This window comes from Periplaneta americana, chromosome 2 (genome assembly GCF_040183065.1).
Source record: "Periplaneta americana isolate PAMFEO1 chromosome 2, P.americana_PAMFEO1_priV1, whole genome shotgun sequence".
In the NCBI taxonomy this organism is placed as follows: domain Eukaryota; kingdom Metazoa; phylum Arthropoda; class Insecta; order Blattodea; family Blattidae; genus Periplaneta; species Periplaneta americana.
In genome coordinates, this window is record NC_091118.1 from 115,844,726 (window position 1) to 115,870,574 (window position 25,849).

The window sequence follows — 25,849 nt, forward strand, 5'->3', positions numbered from 1 at the left end:
ATATGCAGACATAAACTACTTTATGTTTATGGATTTTATGATGGCAATGCATTAGCTACTGTTGAGAAATACAGACGACGTTTTCCCAATCGAAATGTTCCATCTAGCTGTGTTAGTGTTTACTAGATGTTATCTGAAACTCGCAAGCTACCAAATGTTTCATTCAGGTCGGAAAGTGAACCGGTATCGGTGCTGGAAATGAATTTTTACAGTTCATGGAATCCATAAGATCCTTAGTAATTTGTCTTTTGTAATAATTTTATTTTCTTATTGCGTTTGTATATTTTAATATGAAATAAACTTATTTGAACAGCACAAGATGTAGCATTTTTAATCATGTATAATATCACAATGTTCTAAAACATTGAAATATGTATATAATGTCTCTCTCCATTTAAAAATTCGCTCATCAATAACTTCCTTACATTTCGTACATGTACCATTACGTTAAACTGATATACATCGTGTCCGAAATGAAACCTACCGATAAAGAAATGAACTAACTAGACAAGCAAGAAACTCAACAAGTTTTTATATCGTGAAGTTGGCGAACTCGTTATTCCTATTGTTGTGTATACATAGATTGTTTTCCAAAATGGCTCCATTCACAGAGCAAGAAAAAGTGCAGTGCTGTTATTGGTTAGCAGAGTTTAAATTTCGGGTTACAGTTCAGCGGAGATTCCGTGAAAAATACGGCCGTGCAGCTCCTGATAGGCACACCATTGTTCAGTGGCACAAACATTTGCTAGAATGTGGAGACTTTCAGCGACATGGTGGCGGAGATAGGAAGAGAATGTCGGATGAAAACGTCGAAGCCATTCGTGAAGCATTCACACGAAATCCACGGAAGTTAAATGTTTGTTGTGGATTAATCAGTTCAGAAGTGATCGGACCTTTTTCTTCATAGAGAACACAGTGAATGGTGCGGTATATCTCGATAAGCTTGAAAATTTTGCGCTGCCCCAGATTCCATAGAGGTTCACCTTCCAGCAAGACGGAGCTCCCCCTCATTATTGGGAACAAGAAGTTGAAACTTTACACAATCATTTCCCGGGACAATGGATTGGTTGTGGTGGTCCTATTGCATGGCCCTCACGATCTCCTGATCTTACACCATTGGATTTTATTTCTTTGGGGATTTGTGAAAGACCGTGTCTACAACACCAGTGTGGATAACCTTCAAATGTTACGTCAAAGGATTATCGACACAGTAAGAGCTGTAACTCCGCAGATGTTACACAATTGAGAGGTTGAATACAGGTTAGATGCATGTCGTGCTACTAGAGGGGGACATTTTGAGATTTACTGATGGTGACAAAGTGGTTGAGTTGATTAATATTTTCCTCTAATTTGTTTTTGTGTGTCATAATTAAGGAATAAATTATTTAGTATCTTTATGGGTAGGTTTCATTTCGGAAACTCTGTAGATTAATCCAAACTACATTATCCTAAAGTATTTTACATTCCTTCTGAGACACTGTATATAGCGTATGACACAGAAGTCAGTTGACAAATAGTAAACATTACTAACTGTAAAACTGAAATAATTATTCTACAAAGTAACAGTGACGTGTTCCCTCCAAGATGTCCGTAATCTGAGTGACCTTTTTCATTTGTACTGTTAGGTTGGCAGTACATATTCCCCTTTTGTACCACTTCAATTCTCCATTTATATCTCATCGGTTTTCCTGAATTAGTTCCTGTGGAATACGTAAAATGAATACGGTACATAAATTGAAGTAGGTCATGGTACGGTAAACAACAATGCTACAGTTTAGTTTGTGTTTTGTTTCGTTTATTGTCTGATGAGATTGAGTTACTATTTTGAGTTCAGTAAGAGTTAAGATGATAATATTATTGTTTATTGTTTTCAGTTGTGATATTGATACCGTATTCATTGAACGTTGAAGAGATCATGTTGACTCCTAAACAGCGAGTGGAGCTAGTACTGCTCTTTGGGGACAATCACAGGACAACAGGAGAAGCTCCAGACGAGTTTCATTATCGTCATCCTGGCATACCATAATACCAAAATGTAGCCAAATTATTGCATAAATTTAAAATAATTTTCAGTGCACTCGCCAAGAAACGAATGGTCGTCCCAAATCTGCTACTGACGGACAGCATTCAATAGACATGATTGCGAAGATGACAGCCAGTCCTATAAGGTCAGTGCGCTATGTGGCTCGAGAAAGTGCATCAGTAGAGAATCTGTTCACAAAATATTGAAATCGGCACGTTTTCACCCCTACAAATTACATCATTTACACACAATGGCAAGAAGAGGATACACTCAGGATGCGAACATATACCAACTGGGTCACACAGCATTTGCGTACTGATCGATTCTTCCTTCAGCATGTTCTGTGCAATGATGAATGCTTATTATTTCTGGATGGGCACGCTCGTACACAAAATGTATGATACTGGTCCAAAGAAAACCCAAGATGGATGCGTGAAGCTAGCAACTCTGGTGCTCCAAAAGTTATGATATGGTGTGGAATACTAGGTGATACGATTGTGGGACCATATTTATTTGATTGAAATATATATAAAATTATCAACACATATGGGGAATTGCTGGATATCACTGTAATGGAGTTCATATATGATTTCCACTGAACAAACGGATAAGAATGTGGTTTCAACAAGAGAGAGCCACGGCACATTATGCTTTAACAGTTCGCCAGAAATTAAATGAGATGTTCGGTGTGCACTGGGTTGGACGAGGTGGACCTCAGTCCGTGTGGTTATGTCGCAGGATCATCGAAACGGTAGAAATCACATGACAGTTCTTACTTAAAGGGGCCTTTTCTTTAAATTGTTTTAAAGAGCTGTATAATATCACGTAGAAATCCAATTCCGAACAGGAAATGTTTTGAGGAAATAGCATGACTGGCCAATCATAAACATTTACAGAAACGGGTGGGGAAAACTGGGATGCGACATAACCACCCGGACTGGCAGTAGTATAGTTAGTATTGGTTTTACTATCAGTCCTTTTCATTTTTGCCTTTTTTTAAGTTGGTACTGGCCATATGATTTTAATAAATGTTATGACGTCTCGTATTATATTACAATATTTTTTCAATTTTTGTCAATGCATCTTTACCTTTATGGTCTGTTTCTATATGGGCTTCGTGTATTGTATCATAAAATTCATTAGTATGTCAGAGATACCATATACAGAACTTCTTTACATTAATTTCTCAGTACTAGTTAACATTTCATACCCCTTGATGCATCGATAGTTCAACGTCGTGAGGGCTCACCTGCTCTTTGTTTCCCCCGCGCTGACTTTAACTCACTCAGAATTGCATTGGATTTCATTGATGTTAGTAAAAACTGATTATTTACACCTTATTTACGAGTAATATACTCATACAACTTTAATTTGAAATCACCTTTCGACGTGACAGACGTATTGAACAACGCATATTCTTGAATTCGCGACTGACCTTTACAGTTATGCACAAATCGATATTGCCAACTTTTATTTCTTTTTTCATTTCACTTCATTTATTATATCCCATAGATCTTACATTAGTAGTGAATCTTTAAGATATGGAACAAGTCAAAATTTTACAAGATCACAATTACAATTTTTACAAGTTTTTTACAATTTCGGTTTCAATTTTTTTACATTTTTTGGCGACATGTAAGATGAGGTGAGGTCGAGGATTTGCCAACAGATTACCTGGCATTTTCCTTATGGTTGGGGAAAATTTGGAAAAGCCCAACCAGGTAATCAGACCAAACGTGGGTGAAGTGAAGTGAAGTGAAGTGAAGTGAAGTGAAGTGAAGTGAAGTGAAGTGAAGTGAAGTGAAGTGAAGTGAAGTGAAGTGAAGTGAAGTGAAGTGAAGTGAAGTCCGAGGACTCGCCATAGACCACCCGGCATCAGTCCCACGATATGAGAATATAATATCGTACTTCCGATGGTAGTAATTTGTACAAACCTAAATGTGACTGCTTTGTAAAGGTCAAAGTCAGAATTTTGGGCTTCAGCAAATATTAGAATACAAACCTAGGTTTGATCAAAATAAACGGTCAATACCAGTTTTCCAACTTTGTCCCCAATACATACATATGAAGCGTCCAGGGGAAAAACACGTTTAGTCCAAATTTAGTGTTTTTTTAATATTTTAATCTGGCATTTAAAATTGAGATCTTTAAGATCCCCCAATCATACTGGAAAAAAACTCGCTTGGTTCCATGTTATAAGCATATTAACCCTTAATCCCTACCCAAAGCGGAACTTACACTAACCCTTTCCTGGGGTAGGCCTACTGGAGAACCCCATCAATTAAAAGCTTCTGAACATGGCAGTACTGCCAACCAACTCGAAGAAGCATTAAAATAAAAATCCCATGGAGTACTCAGTAGCCCGGGTAGGGATTAAGGTTTAAGAAAAGGTTTACACGGGAAGAAACTCTCATGTCCATTGTAAACAGGGGAAGAATATGTTGAGTCCAGGGTAATTTTTCTTCAGTCGGTAGTATGACTGAAATACACTCTGACTTGAAGTTTCGCAAAAAATACAAAATGCATTGAACATTATAATATTAATTTAATTAGCTTACGGGGGAAAGCCATGCTAAGTCCAACTTTATGGCAACTACTTCAATTAGGCCTAATTTATTATTTGTTCTGGTATCATGTAAGAAATTTCCTTTTTTTTCACTTTGGATTTTGTTAAGAAAGCATTAAATGTTAGCATAGGTAGTTTAAGATCCCAAACTGAGGACAAGAGACAGTTCTGCAAGTCTGTAAATTTTAAGAACGCTTTCCTGAAAATTTTGCAAAATGTGACTAAACGTGTTTTTCCCCTGGACCCTTCTAAAAATGACGAGTGTAAGTCTGTTTTTGTCTCCTCTACAATCCTTGGACTTGCAAAATGCAATCACCCTGTATTTAGTAATATCGGAAAGCTATGCGACCTTGTAACTCATTCTTATGCAACAAGACTATTCAGAATAAATCCATAAACGGCCTCAGGTGAGTCCACATTTTGTGCTTCCCTCCCTAACTAATTCAGAAACTATAGCGTTTCGCACGAACCATTCACTGTTCGTTTGACATGTAAGTACTAGCTATGAGGAAAATTCAACCAAAAGTGTAGCAGAAAACAATAAAACAGACAGTCGCAGACACGTTTTCAGTGTTTAGATTTGAAGATGGGCATTTCCTCAGAAATCCCCATGTCGACGTCTCTTGGCAGTAGCTATCACGTGCGCCTGGCACTGTTTATTCTGTCTCTTCAAACGGAATATTAATAGAGAACCGGACAGAACCGGCGAGCTCATCGATCACTCTCACTGTGCTTTGAGTTACGCAAAACAGACGATATAAATTCTTGGAAAAAAGACAATACTAGACAATCAGCAAAATGTACCAGCCAGAACCAAATTAGTCTTTACTAGTTAAGAGTAACGTACTTTAAATTCTCCTTGCAGGTGCTCCTGCCTCACAGTTCCTAACAACTAGGGGCCGGAAAAGTCGAAGTAAAGCTCATCTAGAGGATTAATTCTCATGGAAAAATAGATACATAGCTTTCAGAAAAGCCAAACTATTTTGAGCAAAAAAATTGTTACAGATATTCAGACTGTACAGACCTCCTCTTTGAAACGTCCAAGCTGTGAACTGAACGATGAGCGTTTAAGGGGTTAGGTACAGCTTACAGTAATAAAATTTTGGAAATATTCAACATTTTTTTCCTCCATTACTGTATCTTGAACAATAATTAAAATCAGTATGTGCAAAACACTGTCCTTCTGCTGTATGAAAAAAATACTTTTACGATTAAAAAAACTATTTACATTTTTTTTTCAAAATTCAGTTCACTGTGCAGTGATGAAGCGTTTCCCAAATAACTGAAAAACTATACAACATTCTGTGATGAAATTTTTTGTGTATTTATGTATGTCATATCTACAATATGATACAAGATCACTTCTCTATCTTTGATAGATTGCCTAATAAACAATAAATTCGTTTTAAAATGGTCAAATATCAGTATTTTCTTCTAGCACAAAATAAAAAAAAATTATTAAGGAATGTAGTTGAAAGAGCATGATATTGTAAACATGAGTTTCAGCAATAAAATAAAAGAGAGAGAACACGAAAAAGTTAACAAGTTTATGAGTTATGAGCGAAATGCTTCATCACTGCACAGTAAACTGTCACCATTTTGAATTTTGAAAAAAAAAAATATATATATAAATATTTTTTTAATCGTAAAAATATTTTTTTCATATAGGAGAAGGACAGTGTTTTACATATACCAATTTTCATTATTCTACAATATACAGTAATGGAGGGAAAAAATATTGAATATTTCCAAAAATTTTTACAGCTCTAAGCTGTACCTAACTCCTTAAGAGAGAAAACTAAAAGATATAGATACAGCCGTGATACAATTGTAAAGTACCTAGGATTACAACACACTGTATTTCCTTCAGAGCGCCGACAAAATTGTAGATGGTTGAATGTGATGTGTAGAAAGATCCATTTAATTTAGCGTGAAAAGATTCTCAGTTGTTTGTTGTGCCTTAAGTGTCAAGTGATTATTAATTTCGGTATTTAAACACTTTTCCTTCTTCTTTTCCGTGGTTAAGTTTTTGGAAATTATCGATTATCGTATTTTTTTAATCAAGCTTCATATAACATTTGCACGTTGTTTTGCAGCAGGTCCATCGATGAACATCCCCATTCAAATTCTTATAAACCGGAATTTGTAGCCGTGCACTATAAAAGGGGCCTACCTTTCTCACTCTTCATCACATCCACAGTACTCTTTTACTGCAGCACTACGGTATCAAAGCAAGGCCTGCAAGAAACAAACAAATGCCAGAGACGAGTTCAGTGACCTTTCTGAGCAGATAGAAGGGACGCATCTAACCGTCCTCTATAAAAAAAAATAGTGTGTAAGTGGCTCAATTAGGACGCATCTCACAGGCATTCTGGTTGGGACAAGTTACCTGGTTGAGGTTTCTTAAGGGATTTTCTCTCAACTCATTAAGAGCAATGCTGGGTAACTTTCGGCGTTGGACCCTGGACTCATCTCGCTAGCATTATCACCTTCATCTCACTCAGACGCTAGATGAACATGGTAGTTGAGAAAGCATCGTAAAATAACCAACTAAACAACTGAATTGGGACCACCTAAAACAATATTGAGCTCTCCAAAATAATAGAGCAAATCCAACAGCTGGATAGCTCTACTGAGAGGTCAAAAGACATATGATGCTGTATCAGATATTAAAGCATTCGATTAAATAAATATTTTCTTCATTTTCTGTATTTTTAATCTGTTGTACATTGCGCCAGGGAAGTCTCTCCGCACTGGAGACAGCAGAATGTATGCGCTAGCAACTGCAGTTATGTTGGTAGTAGCTGGAACTTCGCTAGGAACAAAACGTAAACTGTGTACTCACCACAATCATAACATTCTTCTTAGTTTACGGTGTTGGCCTATTCTTACAAACAGGTGTTCTTTCCATTGTCGTCTATATAACCGGAATTTTAATTTTACTTAGGCCGTGTCTCAAAGCTCAAGTCCATACTACATGCTAATAACTAGTAACTAGCCGACTTGTACTGTATGCTGGAATCATGGCCTTCTTCATAGACTATTTTTCTCAAAGCCATGAAATTACGGTATAGCACTAAAGACTAAATTAAGAAGGCAGTGTCCTAATGCAGTTTAATTACGAGTTATCAGCTGTTATTTTTTGGAAATTCGAATTCTTTGTTTATAAACAGTTTTCCAGTAAACAGTTCAAGAAACTTAATTCTCAGGTTTATGAACTGAATGGTAATTTCCTTAGACACTAGACAAGAAACGTAGAAAGATGTAGAATTGTAAAAGATGTTCAAAAGATATCTATAAAAATTACGTTTGGCTATCAACAATCGAAATAAATGTGGAAAAGGTAAGAACCTGAAATATTACAATATTAAAAAATGTAACGCAGACACCAACAATGACAATGTCCCAAGTTAACGTGTTATTCTACACTGAACTCACATTTTATTTCCAAAACATCATCAGATTTCATAACCCCCATTTGTTAATGAGATATCCATGTTTGTTTAGTATAAAGTCAACAATCAAGCAAGCATTTTCGTTTACTAGCTACTACGGACTTGATTGCTATTCACTGCGTAACTTCTGATGTCACATCCAGCTATGTAGTCAACAATCTATTTCACTTCAGCTGAAAATATAGCTTTGAGACACGGCCTTAGGCCTTAGGTGAAGAGGAAAAGATTTCCTATTTCTCATTTCCGGTAACTGATTTAGTGAATAATATGTGGTGTTGTTTCAAAATATTAACAAATGAAGTTTGAAACTGCACACTTTCCTCCTCTATGATCGAAACGAAAGTATATTTACAAATCGAATGTGACGAAGACTTCCCCCTGCAAGGAGCTCTAGCACTGCCATCGTGATCTAGACCAGGCCGTAATGCAGGTTGTGTGACGTCACTCGATGAGTCGGGCTTTTCTATTTGAGTATACGGAGCTGAGTGAAATATATTACTTTATAGCGTGTCGGCGCTCAATTTTATTTAGTGTAATGTGTGTATAAGACCCCTTCGCACTTCTTATTGCATAATATGTTGCAGAAATAATTACAAAACTGTGTTATTTCAATGTGAACGGAGTTTTACATGGTAACATAACCTGGTTGCATCAACATTTTAAGTTTGGAATGGAAGCTATTTTGAGATTTAATAAAGAAGAATTATTTATATTGTGATTTTAATTTAGCACAACTACCTTCCTTACTTGTAGGTACAAAATTTACCACAGTCCCGCCTATGAAATTAGTGTATGTACAGTTGTGTTAATCTGGTAGGTTAGATAAATTCAATTCATTACAACCCAGTATAGTAGGGAACAAATAAATAATACAATTAAATTTTTATTCAATGTAATATGTGCATAAGTTCCATTTGTGTGTTGCATAATGTGGCAGGAATAATAAATAAAACTGTGTTATTTTTATGTGAAGAGAATTTACCATGTTAACATAACCTATCTGCGTCAACATTTTAGGCTTAAGTTGAGAACGAAAACGGTTTTGAGATTTAATAAAGAAGAATATATTTTTAGGATAAACTTCAGAACACGGTTACCGTCCTTACTTATAGGTAGAAAATTCACCACAGTCCCTCCTATGAAATGTACATACGTTATATTACTTAGTAGCGCTGAGGTATAGTTCCGGTAATTTCTGAACTGAAAACAGTTGAATTTATTTTTTGTGGAGATGCATTTGATCCTATAAGCAAGGCATATTAAAATCCTGAACGAACCGAACTAATTTGTATATGCAAGATGTATGAATACGAAGGGAACTACCTCAGCGCTAGTTTAGCCCTAGTAACATATTAAACTAATCAGACTTCAGACTGGAGTACCGTCTGAAACGAATAAATACAATTGAAGTGTAGAAAAATTGCATTTATAAGTTATACGTAGCATTATGCTTAATTATAATGCATAATTGCGAATATGGAAATAAGGCAAGTACTGATAGAATAAACATAACATATAACTTCAACACATTAAAATATGCGTGCGATGCAACTGAAAATTGTTGAAACGTGCATAAATGAATGTGCAAGAATTTCGTAATGAAGCATGAGTGCTTTATTTCAACTAATTACAATTCTAGATACTGTAACAGTAATGAAAACTATAGGGTATAATTTTTCGTAATATACTAGCTATATGTATCTCGTTTTTAGTTCAAATTGTGTATATTATCAAACGTCGTATTATTTACTCGTATAATGTAGGTTATTCATAAATAAAAAGGGCGCAATGATTTAAATTTAATAAGACAAATACGGTAAACTAACAATAATGGATTAGACAAGAGTAACATCGGTAACGCTGCACTTAGGCCTAATCACAACGTACTTTACATGCCAGTCAGTGTTTCACTTTCACGTATATATTATTACACATATTTAGCCTACTGTTTATAAGACCAAAATTTCACTTAACCACATAAGGGCGCAATATTTAATCGAAATAAAGGCAGGTATTACACATACGAACTTTGCCTGCAACAACGTAATTTTCACACCAAAAATAATATTATACCTTAAATTGCAAGTAAATTGTGTCTCAAGTGTCTCACAATTACTGTTTAAAATTTTACTGACGCAATTACACTGCATTTCAGAGAAATATATGTTATTCTTCATGCACTGCAACTAATTCATATGGTTGAAAGACCGCCTTTCGCGATCAGCTGTTAAGCGAGTCACGTGGTCTGCCTTACGGCCTGTATTAGATCACGATGGCAGTGGCTCTAGTCTAAACATTGATAACTTGCACAGCTATGTCTAGGCGATAAAATGCGAGTAACAACTCAGAGTCACGAGTGAGATATGTCCAGGAGGGGAAAATATTTATTAATATGAAATTCAGACTAATCACTCACTCGACCCTTTACCACTCACTGAGTTGTCCGATACATCTCACTCACTCTCAAGCAGTTTTATTAATATCTGCCAATATGTTCATATATTTTGGCTCTCAACAATATAGCTGAGTTCCTTTTCCTAATCCCAAGCTATGCATGCAATAATGGCAACAGTTAAAGAATCGTAAGATTATTGCCCCTGGTTTCCATAGTTTTATTACTCAATTCAATGCTGGATACGTTTTAAAGATGACGCTTTTACTACGGCTGGATTCACAACTAATATTGATAGATACGTTTTAAATATGCCGCTTTTACTACAGCTGGATTCACAACCAATACTGATAGATACGTTTTAAAGATCCCGCTTTTACTACGGCTGGATTCACAACCAATACTGACAGATACGTTTTAAAAATGCCGCTTTTACTACGGCTGGATTCACAACCAATACTGATAGATTCACAACCAATACTGATAGATACGTTTTAAAGATGCCGCTTTTACTACGGCTGGATTCACAACCAATACTGATAGATACGTTTTAAATATGCCGCTTTTACTACGGCTGGATTCACAACCAATACTGATAGATACGTTTTAAAGATCCCGCTTTTACTACGGCTGGATTCACAATAAATACTGCTGGATACGCTTTCAGCACACGGATGACGCTTTCAGCACATGGATGGCTGCCGCTTTGTCTACCTGCATGATGGAATAAGGCAATGAAGGAGCGGAGCACACAGGTATCTTTGACATAGGGTGGTATTAATAAAGATGAGGAAGATGAGTTTGCTTCAAATTTTGTGAGCTTCCTCCTTTTCCTATTAATAAAGTTGAGGAAAATGAGCTTGCTCAAGAATTTCCTCCACATTTGAGCAAGGAGTCAGCACGTAATAGTTTCCTCGCATTACTTATTAATAAAACGGAGTTTTTCTTCTTGCTCTGAAGCATTTGCTTCAAAAAACCTGAGGTACCTAAATAGGTAACTCAAGCTTGTAGAGCGAAGCTGTTGTATCGAAATGGCTGAGTTCATGGATATTCAATGGCCTCAAAAGTTGTATAAGAAGCACAGAGATTCACTTTCGAGAGATTACAAAACTTCGTACCGATTTAATCGAGAAAATGTGGATTGTTTAACCGACTATTTCTTAGGTGACACAAACCAAACCAGTGGCAGTGTATTTAAATATTTCTTTAACAGATTTGCAGAGGCTAATGCTGTTGGAACAATTGGAAGCATTGAAGGAACACAGAGAGTATTATAAGGAAAAGCGTGCAAGACTCTTTGAAAACTACTATAAAATCACAGCTGATAATACACGGAATCTTGAATACTTCTTTATTTATAACTTACATACAAACGTAACTTACATGAAATTATCAGTTGAAATATTATGCACTGGAATGAAATAGAATTTGGAAGAGGGGCACTATGACCCAGCACTGCGACCTATCAAGATACATTGCACTAACCCTCAAGCTAGGCACATTCCCAAATTCACACCGGCTGACTACACTAAGGTTTGCTATGTATCCAGGTTTCGAGCAAGCAACTCCACTAATCCCTAGGCCAGCCCCGTCCTTACGTCGCTAGCCGGCATTCGAGGAATGCTATGGAATAATGACTGAATGGAGAAATGTTGACAGAATGATGTAAATTCCTCATTAGGGGAAACGGGAGAGCCCCGAGAAAAACCCAACTGCAACCTTGTCCGCCACAAGTGTCACTACGGATTTTTCAATTAAAGATCCCGTACGAACCCGGACAGTCATTCATCTTTATGTTCTTGTTTCCCATATTTTTTTTAAATCTAGTTTTCATATTGGACACTTTTTTAATTAATTGTGCCTCGGTTATTGGCACCCCAAACCCTTTTTCATACTTCTCTCTGATATTTGCAAATGCTGCAGATTTTTTTTTGCCTCGATTCCGGTAACATTGACTTCTTAATTATAACTGGAAATTTTTTAATGATATCCATAAATAAAGATAAATCTTCTCCCTTTTTCCCAACGTCTTCCTCTGTATCACTCATAGCTCAACCACTAATCTTTTCGATCGAAATACACGTGGCGGTATCGCTTGTTGTGGTTGGCCTGAACCCGTTTGACGACTCTACTGATACGAATTCCCACGCTAAGTGAAGCAAAAACTGAGAGCAAGCTCTGGCACGTAAGAGCAAGCTCCGATAGTTTTTATTAAAACGACATTTCAGAGCTTCTTCATAGAAAAAGCAAGCTCGTTTTGCTCATGAGGAAGATGAGCAAAGTAAGGTCTTCGTTTTTATTAATACCACCCATAGTCTGAGTCACTTAATACTGAGCAAGTGAGCGAATGATCTTTTGCTAAGAATGTAAAGTGAACAGGAGAACGAACATTTTCGTTCGGGAATGTTGGGGTAGTTCCAGGGGAAAGTACGCTAAGTGAAAATGGTTATCGCGCCTGAGTGCGCATTCCATCGGTGTCACTGTACTATAAACCATCCAAGAAAAAACGATGTAAACAAAAATTCGCAACATAAAACAACGCCCAAATTTATATTAACGTAACTTCGAACCCCGACATACTGGAATTTATAACAAACATTGGCCACGCCCGTAGTCCAGGTAAAGGCCGATTCACAATAAGCAGGGAACAGAAACGACAACAAGAACGAGAACGGAAATAATGTTAAAAGAAATATAATTAAATGTGAGCATTCACAATAGTTAATTGTGAATGCTCACATTTAATTATATTTATTTTAACATTATTTCCATTCTCGTTCTCGTTGTCGTTTCCGTTTCCAGTTTGTTGTGGACCAGCCTTAACACAGAAATTTCTCCTGGAGCTCCGGTTCCCCGTGGCGTCCCAAAAATCAACATCATCATCTCATCTCATCGCGGGTTTAGCGTAGACTAGCCTCATGTGAAGCACCCGAGGCAACGATTGTCACCAAATTGGTGTAACGACAGCGAGAACGGAAATATTGTTAAAATAAGTGAATTTAAATGTGTGCATTCACAATATTAATCTGCATGTTCCCGTTCCAGGGCTCCGGCAAGCTTCTCGTTAATTGTAAATGCTCACATTTAAATCCTTTTAACAATATTTCCGTTCTCGTTCTCGTTTCGTTCCCGGTTTATTGTGGACCAGCCTTTATAACTTCGGTTCTTCACATAACATTACGAGTCATTAAGCGGACTACAAAGCACGCATATGCTAATTCGCGCACTGTGATATTACACCGAATCACATTCAATTTTTCGGCGCAGTAATTTGTACTGTCGCGTTTGTGTGTTTTTAAACTTTCTTATTATGAGCATTAAATTATGCTCTTTTATTTAATTTATTAGCCGTACCCGAGCGCTTCGCTGCACTTGTTATAAATAAATATCAATTACTTAAATCTGTTATATTTCCAAATACAGCTTTGTTATTGTTAGTTAATTATTAATCTATTATCAATTTTAAATCGTTTGCTCCTGAATTACTTTCAAAGTTGTATTTATAACTATGAATAACTGTTATTACCATGCACTAGGTTATGGAGTTGTTTAATTAATTCTACTTTTAAGCTTGGTATTATGTTAGACATAACAGCGTCTGAAATAGAATATATTTTTAAGAACTGAAGGTTGTTACTCTCAGCTGGAAGAAGGTTTTGTCACCAAACGATACCATTTGAAATAAGATGTTGTACTGCCTTGTATTTTATAAAACGTGTGTTGATAACGGATGTACTACTATAAGTACCTACCTAAGTTTTTATTGGTTGTGGAGGCTCTTGAATCTCAGGAAGAAAAACTTTCCCAGCAGCGCAACGTATTCAAGACTAATTTACAAACATGTTGAACGAATTATTTTTGCAACGAAAACGGATGCTCCCTAGACCAAATAGTCGCATTTCAATTATGTAATTACTTCATAGTTTAATCTGGTATTGTATGACGTTATGAGTGAAATACCTATGTTGTTAATTGTTTTTATTGTAACATTCGGCCATAACTGACCGAGTATATAAGATCTCGCGCTCAGAGGGGTGGAGTTTGGGGTTTGAGATGGTCTACAAACCACAAATAATGCTAAAGATGTAGGTTTATCAATTATTCAATAAGGAATATTGTGCACTACATAGAACTGTTACCTCTTATACATTACCGTAGCTCACCCAAATACGTAATTGAGCAATATGTACTGTTATGTTACTGAATAATTAATACTTAATATTAATATTAATTAAGCAATATGTACTGTTATGTTACTCAATAATTAATACTTAATATGTGCCGCGTGTATATTTGTAAAATTATTCCATCTGACTTTCATTCTTTCATTAAAAAAAACGCAACGCAAATCAGACATCAAATTTCAATACAGTACTTTCAAATAGCATTAAATTTAACTGCAGTACATTTAGCTAATTTAGCTTGGACAATATAATATAAAGTTTTCTGTGGTAAGGTTATGTTTAGTCCTACCTTATATGCATTTCTGCCCAGTTCTAAATTCGCTCATGAGCTCCTGTAATGACATAAAGCCTACGTCCATCTAAAGGAACTAGACTTTCCAATGATGAAAGAATTATTTAAACCTATTAAATAGTTTCCTGAGATTGCCTCATACAATCACACAAATACTCTCTATTTATAATACAATAATATTTAGTACATTATAAACATATCATATCATCCATATTATATTAATCCGATTATTGTCCAAGGACTCCAAAGCCGCCTTAAATAAATGCAGAGTCATTTGTTTTATCTTTATTACTCATATATTAATCCTACTTGATCATGTATAAAAAAGCATTGCTATTTTAAAACAGACATATCTCGCCATAATGGTAACGCAGAATTCCTGCACGGTAATATTATGTACTTCGGTACATCATAGTAATATTAGTCCTATCAAAATTTTGCATTCATTTTTCATTTTAACCACACTGAACATACTTTTAAAGTTTTTTTTTTTCAATTTCTTAAGAATTTTTATAAGTCACTAACAACGCTAATTAATTTATTTCTTTTGTACTGAAAACAATTATTGAAATCTAAACTAAGACGTCGGTTTTTTTAATTGTATGCTTTCAATTGTTAATTATTTCTCTTTTATCATCATCTGATATTTATTTGGCAAACATATAAATGATAGTTTACAGTCATTCTATTCAGAAATCAGAGGCTTAAAAATTAGGTTAGGCAACTCTGGAACTGAGCCACTCAGTTATGAATGATTCGTTATTGTATTTCATTTACTCTACATAACAACCAACTAATGTAGCAAAGGTTAACGCCTTGGTTTCAATTGAGCAAAGACATTAAGCTCTTATTTTGTTTCTTAAGCGTTTGTAAATGTGGAATAATGTAATATTAAAAGTACACTTCTCACATTTCAGTAATACTGCTCAATTATTATTAATTTTTAATTTTAAACTCGAGGGGCACAAAAATCTGGGGGGGGGAGGAATTTTCCACCATGTTTCCATAAATGATACCTCTGAACACAGGATAGTGCCAATAATGTTTCACTGTCACAAAGCGATAAACATATCTGAAACGAAACGCATATTATTTTCGTTAATTTGTTGCATTTTGGTGTGGTAGGGGTAGAGGTACAGTCATTTTTAATTTTTACTTATTTTTTGCTCATTAAACGTGAAAATTTATTACGAACGTACAGTTCCACAAGAATTTGTGTTATGCAGTTGCGTCATAATCTGATAATTTAGTGTCCTGGTTTAAAACTCAGTTCTCTCGGAACCTCTTTAACGGAATATAGATACGTTTTCGGTCGCTTGATTAAAATCATTTCAGTACGAACCTCGAAAATCACTTTAAAATGTATGATGACTTAATATTATCGTGACATTTATTTATATAAATATTAATAACTAACAATAACGTTCAAATTTCAAATAATGCTAGCTAGTAACTTCCATTTCATGAATATTGGCATCTTTTCAAAAGGAAACGGTGATGCCAGCATAACAGAAAGTAACTGCAAGTTGTAATATTATTGTCAGTACCGAAATTCGAACAAAGTCGGCAAACGAAAATTCAAATTTACAACTTCAAAATCACTATAATCCACTAGCATGTAGTAATAGGGGGAAAATGGTTAGGTTTCACCTTCAGACTATAAACTAACACTATTCGGACTACATATAGTTTCTCATTTTATCCTTTACGCGGTCCAAAATTATGCTGTTATTTTGTTACAAATCACAATTTTTCACGAGGTTATTTAGTTCCGATGGGATTGGTGATAGCTTGATGATATTTAGCGAGAAGAGGCCGAGGATTCGCCATAGATTACCTGAAAATTTCTAATGGTTGTGGAAAACCTCTGAAAAAGCCCAACCAGGTAACCAGCCCAAGCGGGAATCGAATCCGAGCCCATACGTAACTCCGGATCGAAAAGAAAACGCCTTTGCCGACTGAGCTTTGTTGGTGGCTACAAATTATATTACAGTTTATTTTCTATAGATCAGTTATTTAGTTTTAAAAGTTAATGGTCCATTTTGCTACTACATTGTCATTAGCCAATGGCAAGAATAATTAAAAACTAACTTTAAAATTGATAATATCCTGAATACATACTGTCTGCAAAGGACCAAGTAACATATTTTAACGATTCAGAGGTCAGAGGATGGTACCTTACAAGACTCCACAATGCTACAAATTCATATGACGAAATATGCGAATTTTGCTTCAGACATTCGTTACACACAAAAGCGAAGGAGGTTACCACTGACAAGATGATGTTTAACAAATAGTTACTCCATGCTCGATGATAAAAGGTTTTGCGCTTGCAATTTTATTAATTTTCGAATAACTTATATCACATAAAAAATCAATCTAATATAACTGAGAATCGCTTGTTGATAAAAAGGGTTGTCTGGTAAAAGAATTTATATAGATATGGTAGAAACATAAAACAGTTCTTCTAGTTACAGTTTCCCAAAATTTGACAATTGACAAGTACATACTACGAACCAATCTATTGTGCCTTAGTACCTGGGTATAAAAAAGGAGGTAAGATTCACAAGTTAGTATTTCACTGTTACAGGAAAATAAGAATATGCAGGGAAGTGAACAAAAAGCGAACAAGACGGAGATTGAAAAAGAAAAACATGGCGCATTGAAAAAAAAAGAAGAGGCGCATTGAAGAAAAGGACGAGGCTGATTGAAAAAAAAAGAGGAGGCCGATTGAAAAAAGGAGGCTTGTTGAAAAAAATGTAAAGGCTGATTGAAAAAAGCAGTAGGGTGGCTGAAAAAAGGAGAACGCGGATTGAAAAAAAAAGGAGAAGGCTGACTAAAAAAAGAAGAAGGCTGATTGAAGAAAGTAGAAGGCTGATTGAGAAAAAAGAGAAGGCTGATTGAAAAAAGGATGCAGATTGAGAAAGGGAGGCTGATTGAAGAAAAGGAGGAGGCACATTGAAGAAAGGAGGAAGGTGATTAAAATAAGGAGGAAGCTAATTAAAAGAAGGAGGTTAATTTAAAAAAGGAGAAGGCTGATTAAAAATGGGGACTGATTGAAAAAGGAGATAGATTGAGAAATGGAGGAGACGGATTGGAGAAAAGTATGAGGTTGATTAAAAATAGAGGAGGAGGCTGATTAAAAAAACGAGCAGGCTGATATAAAAAGAGGAGCAGGCTGATTAAAAAAAAGGAGGAGGCTGATTGAAGAAAGGAGGCGGAGGATTGAAAAAAGGAGGAGGATGATTTTTTATGTTTTAGACCTTACGTAACATTTTTTAAATTATTAATTGTAGGGATGTTCAGTTTCTCCTTCATTAAATTTCTCAAGAGTTTTCACAACTCGTCACTATGTTATGCACGATTTGTCATTCAAACAATTTTTATGTTAATAAAATAATACATTATACAACAAAAGAAGATGAAATTTTTCCTTTGAATTATTGCACATAAAAATTCATTACTTACAACTATAAGTAAGACAACACTATCCATTGAGGCGGGGCGCACACCAAAAATAGCATCTTGTCTTGCAACACTTTGCATTCTTGTCGGATGCCATAACATCAAATGAAATGTGTCTCACTGGTTGCAGCAATATTGCACAGCATTTGCATGAGCTGTAACAAAGGACGACGCTGCGCTCACCGATGTCTCGCAACAAATAAGCTTGAGTCATTTCAAATCACGCATGCGCGAGGATAGAAAATATAATGCCATCCGTTCCCTACAACTTTGATAGTGCGTTGTAGATTCTGTAGCTGTGCTATATTTGTTTTCCAGTGATTGAAGTTATCTGACCCTGAGTAATATATACTAACGTTTTCTGATCATGTCTTCACAGAGTTCTAAGATATGATTAAAAGTAGGTAACTTGATTTATTGTAGTTGGGAAAACTATCTGGGTCATTTCTAAGTTCTGTGACGTAACAAACAATGTCTCTTTTTTTCACTGATTGGGTGAACATTGCAATAACTTTCCGGTCTTCGAATAAATTGCCTCAAAATAGCAGCTGTATCTCCTTCTTGACTTCCCATATCCTTCGTAACTCACTATCTGAACATAAACAACTTCGGATAATTACCAATAAAACATTGTGCTCAGCACTATTAAATCTTATGGCCATAGGTAGGAAGTTCGTACCAGAATAGTAGATTTCTATTTAGCATATCGAAGAGTATAGATGTCACCAGTCCTGCTGCTGCTCGCTACAGACGATATATAGCCTAGCTCACAAATAAACAAGGCATAGTATCATTGTGTGGAGCTATATACAGTCGTGAATAGTTTGAAGAATACTGATAATTTATATTAATATTTTAGGATCTGAACAATGGAAACTATTCCGTTATTATTGTATTATTTACATAATGTTAATTTTTTGCATGATTCCAAAAAAGTAAACTCATCTGTTATTAAATAATTATGCAAATAGGTATGTGTAACAAGTTTATTTTTGCCCAGATTATTCTTCGTTAAATGTTGACGTCTCGTGCTGCTATGCATTCGGTTGCGTTACAGTCCAAGTTCAACATCGGAATTACGATATGAACTTCCTATCTATCATTACAATACAAATGAAAAAGTTTCTTGAAAACAATTATGGGTTTAATATTATGTGCTACACAGATCCACAAAGTAGTTGTTCAGCTGATGATAGTAAGAAATATTGCATCATATTTCAGATTGCTTCAGACAAAGAACAAATATTTTCAGAGTAAAAATATTGTGTTTTTTCCTGAACATAAAAGTAGCTTTTCTTTTGATGAAATGAAAATGTTTATTGTTATATGTTATAATGAGGCTAGAATCATCATTGTATACTTTGTATGTTATTTTTATTTGTAGGAGTAAATTATTTTGGATTGGGAGTTAGGAAGTTATTTGTTTTATTATTATTCGCTTATTATTTTCTTGTTCTAAGACCGTGGACGATTGGAGCACATGTTTGGTTACCATCTGGCTGTGCATGTTTGTCGTTCTGGTTCACCGACACATTGAAAGGTGCGCTACTTTCATTCTGTAGAGATATAGTCCAAGCTCACACAACTTAACCGTTTTGGTGCCAACTTCCTAGCTCTGCTTATGACTAGTAGCAAATCTAAAACTATATTGACGTCGTGAGTCATTATGTGTCGCAAAACGCTCTCTCTCCACACTAAAATATACCGAAATGCAATATTTTCTCACTCAAAAAATTTGTGACACAAAATGCTACATTCAGTGTGTGCCCGGCCTTATACAGAACACACAAGCATGGTGCTTCAGAGCAACTGTATCACCCCTATTTCTCGGAAACTACAGATGAGGAGGCGACACCTGGCATGTGAGCTGTGCGTGAGGGAAAAGAATGAGATATCAGAAAGAGAGTTTTTTTTTTCATGATGGTAAATATTATATGAATCTACTTCATCTCAGTCTAAAGCCCAATTTCCCCCTCTATACCCATTGGTGATATAGCCACGGCACATGATAGTCACAGGACAGGTCTTGCCTCCCCGGCCGTACATGACGTTGATTTTTCGGGGAAGGAAAAGGAAAAATAACCGTTATCAATCGTACCTAGGCCTTTATAATCTCGACTGGTAATACTTCCATAAACTGGAAGAAGGAGTAACCGGGGTCAAATTCGAATATTAATCTAGGATTAGCATCGTGCATTACAGACCAAAAGGAAAATCTCTAAAAAGTAATTAGACGTCGCTAATGAGGTTCGCTACCATCTAATTCTGATTGATGATGATGATGATGATGACTAGAGTCAGGAAAAAAATTGCTTAAAGTTAGTCTTGCTATGTATTAACTAATGTTTGCAGACGAAATACCTGTGAAGGGCATACGTCACTCATCAAGCTACTGTTATGCCAGAGCTCATAGTGCAGCACAGTCAAAAGCAACACAACCGACTAAAGATATGTTAAGTATGCCATGACCATAATTAAGTAAGATAGAGATTCCAAGAAAATATGTTGGCCAGCGTGGACAAAAATGTGTTTTCTTTTCACGACAATGAACTCTTTCGTAAGTTGTATGCAGTGAAAGTGACAGGGCACATAGCATGTAACATTAGGAAACATAAAAATAGTATTCAACACACATGTGCTTGTGACAGGAAACACCAAGTTAACTAGGTACAACTGGAGCGTACATCACTTATTAAGTGAAAGAACAATAATTTCTGAAGAACTATGTAAAGCATCACTGCAACGAATATTCCGCTAAACAAATAGACAATGAGAAACTGAGTGACTTTTGGGAAAGTACACAGGGAGGAAAATTCCGACGGAATCAACACTACGGAAGAATGAATAACTGAAGTAAAAGATAAACTAAAATATAAGAAAAGTTGGGTGTCAATTGATTACACGGACTCAGTCGACGTCACATTGCTAATTTAGATGCATTGAATATAGAAGGTTCAGATAGACTCTACCTTCTATCCCCTGAAGTAATAGACAAGGTTAATAAATTATTCTGCCATATGTGAACTTTTTAATAGTGCTATGAGTTTATTTTGGTCATCATGTATACTGTACATAAATGTCTTGTTAGTTTTCACAGATGCTGCAACCTAACGACTAGATCGGCCAAGTTTCTTCAACAGCATTATCCGAATATGATACACGTGACATGTCTTATTGTCACGAATTTGCAGAAGAGGGGAGAGTGAAATTTTCTGACATTGACAGACTAATGGTTAATATTACAAAATGTGTTTGTTAAGGCACCGTATCGTGTTTCTGAATTCAAAAGCAAGTGTGCCGAAGTACCTATTCCTCTAACTCCAATCATTACCCGATGGGGAACGAAGTTCAACGTTGCAATAACATCATTGTGACAATTTCTAACCAGTGATGAAAGTGATTCAGTCATTTGATTACAGTGATGCAATAATAATCAAAATATATCAAACACTATTTAATGATGCAGATATTGAATATAATATAAATTATATTTGGTCGAATTTTGGGTTCTTGCCAGATGCTGTTCTATTCTTAGAAACTTCTGGTGCAGAACTCGTTACTCAGATAACATTAATCACAAATATTGTTCGTAATCTGAATCGTGCTGGAAAAGAAATTGAAAAATGCACAGGTACAAAGATGAAGACGATCTCGTCACTTACATAAATAAATAACAGGTAAATTTACAATCACCATTAATTCATCACTAGTTCAGAAATATAACATAAATTTGTGAAACTAATCAACAAAAATAAAAATATTTAATAATCTGAGTCAGTTCTCTTGAATCAACTGTACTGCTGCCAACATCACATTGTACATCGTTATTCAACCCCATCCCTCACAACGCAATTGCAGATTGTATCGAAACGAGTGGAGGAAACTTCAGTTATGGATATCGACATGCTCCGGGAATACATAGTTCCTGAGTAGGGCTTGCTAGTATGACTATAGTGCACTCTAGTATGTTTGTTTATTGAACTTATTTTAATGCACTGCATTTACATTTCATTATATGAACTATTCAAAATGTCCACCTCCTGTTTGAATACAGCCCGCAGCTCTTCATATCATCGATATGTGTACAAGCTCCCAAATTTCTGTTATAGTTCTTATTGTCTGACAGCTTTGCAGAATCTATTGACGGAGAGTTCCTTCATTATCCACAGGAGTCGAAAGCACCAACGATTTTAAGTGCCCCCCCATAGAAATTAATGCAATGCGTTGAGATCTGGTGAGCGTGAAGGCCAAACATGTTCAGGTCTGGATTAGATGACTAGCTGCTGCCTGTAGTCAGGCTGAAAGTCGACAACTTAAACAGTTTATCTAAGTAAATATAAACAGATCATACTTGCAAGCTCTATTCAGAAACAAGTATTTCCGGACTCATGTGGATATAACAAATTTTTCTTCTATATGCAGGGTGAATACCAAATGCCGTTTTCGAAAAACAGGGAGTAATAGACCATGTTAAAACAAGTATAAATAAGATAGGAACCAATACTCTATCTTCCAATTTTTTCCAATTGTCTAATGGGGCGTTATTTTCGTGGGAAACGTTTCTGTATGCAAAGTTTAAGCTCAGACTGTAACTCCCACATGTTCTCGTCGAACATCCTGTACTTCTAAATTATACCTTCGCCACTCTAAGCATCGCGCACACATATTTGCTAGGATTTAGTTCAACGCCGGACAACGAACGGGTCGCGCACCACACTTTGAAAACCGGCGCCTGCTTGACGTACGTACGCAATGTAAATATCACGTGCTTACCTTACTTCACAATGCGAAACAAATACATATTGTAACATCAGTTTAAACTGTGACATTGCGCAGAGAACTCACAGTACAGTACTCGAAAACAAACCAATTACAGTTATTTTCTTCACAGTTCTTACGCTGAAATCAAGAAATCCGACCATTTCAGGGACAGGTACATATTGTCGTGTTCTTGACATTTAACTCCAGTTACTACGCGCTATGGATCAAGAGTAACTATTACCTCATTTCACTTTTGGGTATGATAATGCAACAGGTTACTTTTTGAGAAATAAGTAAATTATGTCAGTTTTTACTAACAGTACCGCTTGATTTAGTTTCTAACAATGAAATAAATTGCCCAGATATTAATTAATTAATTTCCATTTACAGGGAAATTTTTACAAAGGTCGAAAATTAGATTCCACATAGAAAGCCCTGAAATATGTGCACCAGTTGTCTGTTTAAGGTATACCTTGGTATGGCCAGGAGCGTGTTGTACAATCAAGCCGGGACCTGATCGATTCGTGAACTAGTAGCAAGCTCGCACTATTAATGTTGGTCAATATCAAGACGAGTTTTTCAACAACCACCATTTCCTCTGCAACAATTTTCTTTAACCTCTCGAATTAGGTGTATTAGAACAGTCAGTGCCACTATAAACCTACACAGAGCACTGTACCATACTCTGAGCAGGTGACTTAAAGCAAACGACAATTCAATCGTACCTTATGGACGGCGTCATTCAGTGTTTTGTGACCGATTAATTGCCGTGTGCGAATGTAAAATCAGGGAATTTTTTGTGCACGATTAGCTACAGTATTTAGCGACAAGCTTATGGCTCGAACTTCCAAAATTCTTTGGGACACATTTTTTGCTGCTGTTAAAATGCAGTCCTTAATAAATTGACCGTCTGAATAAGTTCCATGTCTTGCGACAATCATGTGCGCTAGTTCATAATTTGCTCTCACAACATCAACACTATACACTAGAGATGAACAACGATCGAGAAAGTGAGACTAACAGCACCCGCAAAGCCGAAAACCCGCACGACAATGTTGTATACGTCGCGTCCTTGACGTAAAGACTGACTCGATACTGATGACTCCCGAAGTCCCGAAGTCAAGCAGCCTTGAATCGCCACAGTTGTTTAAACCTGACTGAACTTTTATCTACTTTGGCAACTGTTATATAACTTATGTATAAACAATCAAGTAGCCTATTTGAAAACATCTCTACCTTTCAGCATATAATAATCCGTTCCCCACCCTTTATTTAATTATTAGGCCCTTATTAAAAGGCTAGGAATTTGCTAGGAATTTTCTTTTCATATGTTTAAGATCACGTGTGCAATCTCAAGTAAAAAAATATTAATGTTATGTTTTATGTTTCTTAGAAATGCAAATTTATTTTAGAACTTTTTTTTTTTCTATTTATATAACCATAGGTAATATAATAGAACCAGAACATTTTTATAATTAAGATACTATTCTGTTTTGTCTTTTTGTCTCATTTAAACATTTATAATGTTATTTCAATTATATATGTTATTCAAAGTTACGAAATCTTTCCACGCCGACCAAATGCTATTTCGAGAATGATGAGCGAGACTCGAAGCGCACTAGAAAGACGAGTCGAGATTCGAAAGACAAATGTAACGAACACAGCGAGCGAGAGCGGCAGTTAGTTTTGTTCATCTCTACTATACACCTCCATGTTCTACGAAAGCATAAAGAAAAACAAAGAACAGAGCGCTAACCGATAGGTTATATCAGTTTTCACAGAATTCCATGAAGCTTTCACAAATTCACAAAGTTAGTATCGACGCATAAGTTTTATCTTGCTTCTCAGGCCTATTTTCAAAGAAAAAAGTGCGTCTTATACCCCGGAAAACACGGTACATAGCGGGGAATGTATAAGAAACATTAATAGAATACATAAGTAATTGTAATAAAAAAATTGTATACCTTAGAGAATAATTGATGTTTATTAAATCACTCTCTTTACATTTGTGGTCATTTCTTTCAAACTTTAGTATAAATTTAATGATCAGTGTTATATTACCTTTGGTCATCAAATTAAATATTAAATTCATTTTTGTCACGCTGTGTCATTACCAGTTATGTTAACTGTGTGTTGTATTTTGGATGCGAAATCATGGTAACAAGAAAATTGACATGAGAGAATTAGTCTTTAAATTAGGCCTAATTTCATGTGAACTATCAGTTACAAATGAATTTTATATTAGTTTTATTAACTACTGTACATGTGATTGCTGGAACACGAAATCGTGCTAAGAATAGAAATGGTCTAAGAATATTGCTGTAAAGTCCATTTTAATGTGATTATTTATTACAAAATGAATTATGCGGTGCTCACAGAAAGTACTTTAACTACACGTGATTTCTATTAAATGAAATCTCAGTATTGTGTGTACATACTGTTGCTGTGTTCCAAGACTGCACTGTAAGACTTCGACGGACGACTGAGTCCTGTAATCCCCTCCCATCGCAGGACATGATTTTCGCAAGCAGTCAGAACCACGGCGCAAGTCCCTCCCCGTGTTCAATAAAACTAAAATCTTCAAGGCCTCGTGCCAAGCGTCACACCTGTTGCGTTTCGAAGACAGTCTCGCTTCTCTATTGCTCCAATAACTCCTGCGGTCCTTCTCCGGGTTCGAGTCCCAATGACACTTTTGGTGAACAAAGTTGCAG

The 25,849-nt window shown here is 35.8% G+C and overlaps 1 protein-coding gene across 3 annotated transcripts in view; it reads right to left on the bottom strand.

The window, feature by feature from the left end:
* The window catches only part of LOC138694530 (band 7 protein AGAP004871), a 292,166-nt gene extending 266,558 nt beyond the window's left edge, over positions 1 to 25,608 (bottom strand). For 2 of the 3 annotated variants that reach the window (XM_069818353.1, XM_069818352.1), the window contains exon 1: positions 25,577 to 25,608. The gene's annotated coding sequence lies outside the window, so the exon portion shown is untranslated. Of the gene's footprint in view, positions 1 to 6,762; positions 6,782 to 25,576 lie in introns of those variants that run through there. The other variant, XM_069818351.1, reaches the window with a different exon arrangement.
* Between the last annotated feature and the right edge of the window lie 241 nt (positions 25,609 to 25,849).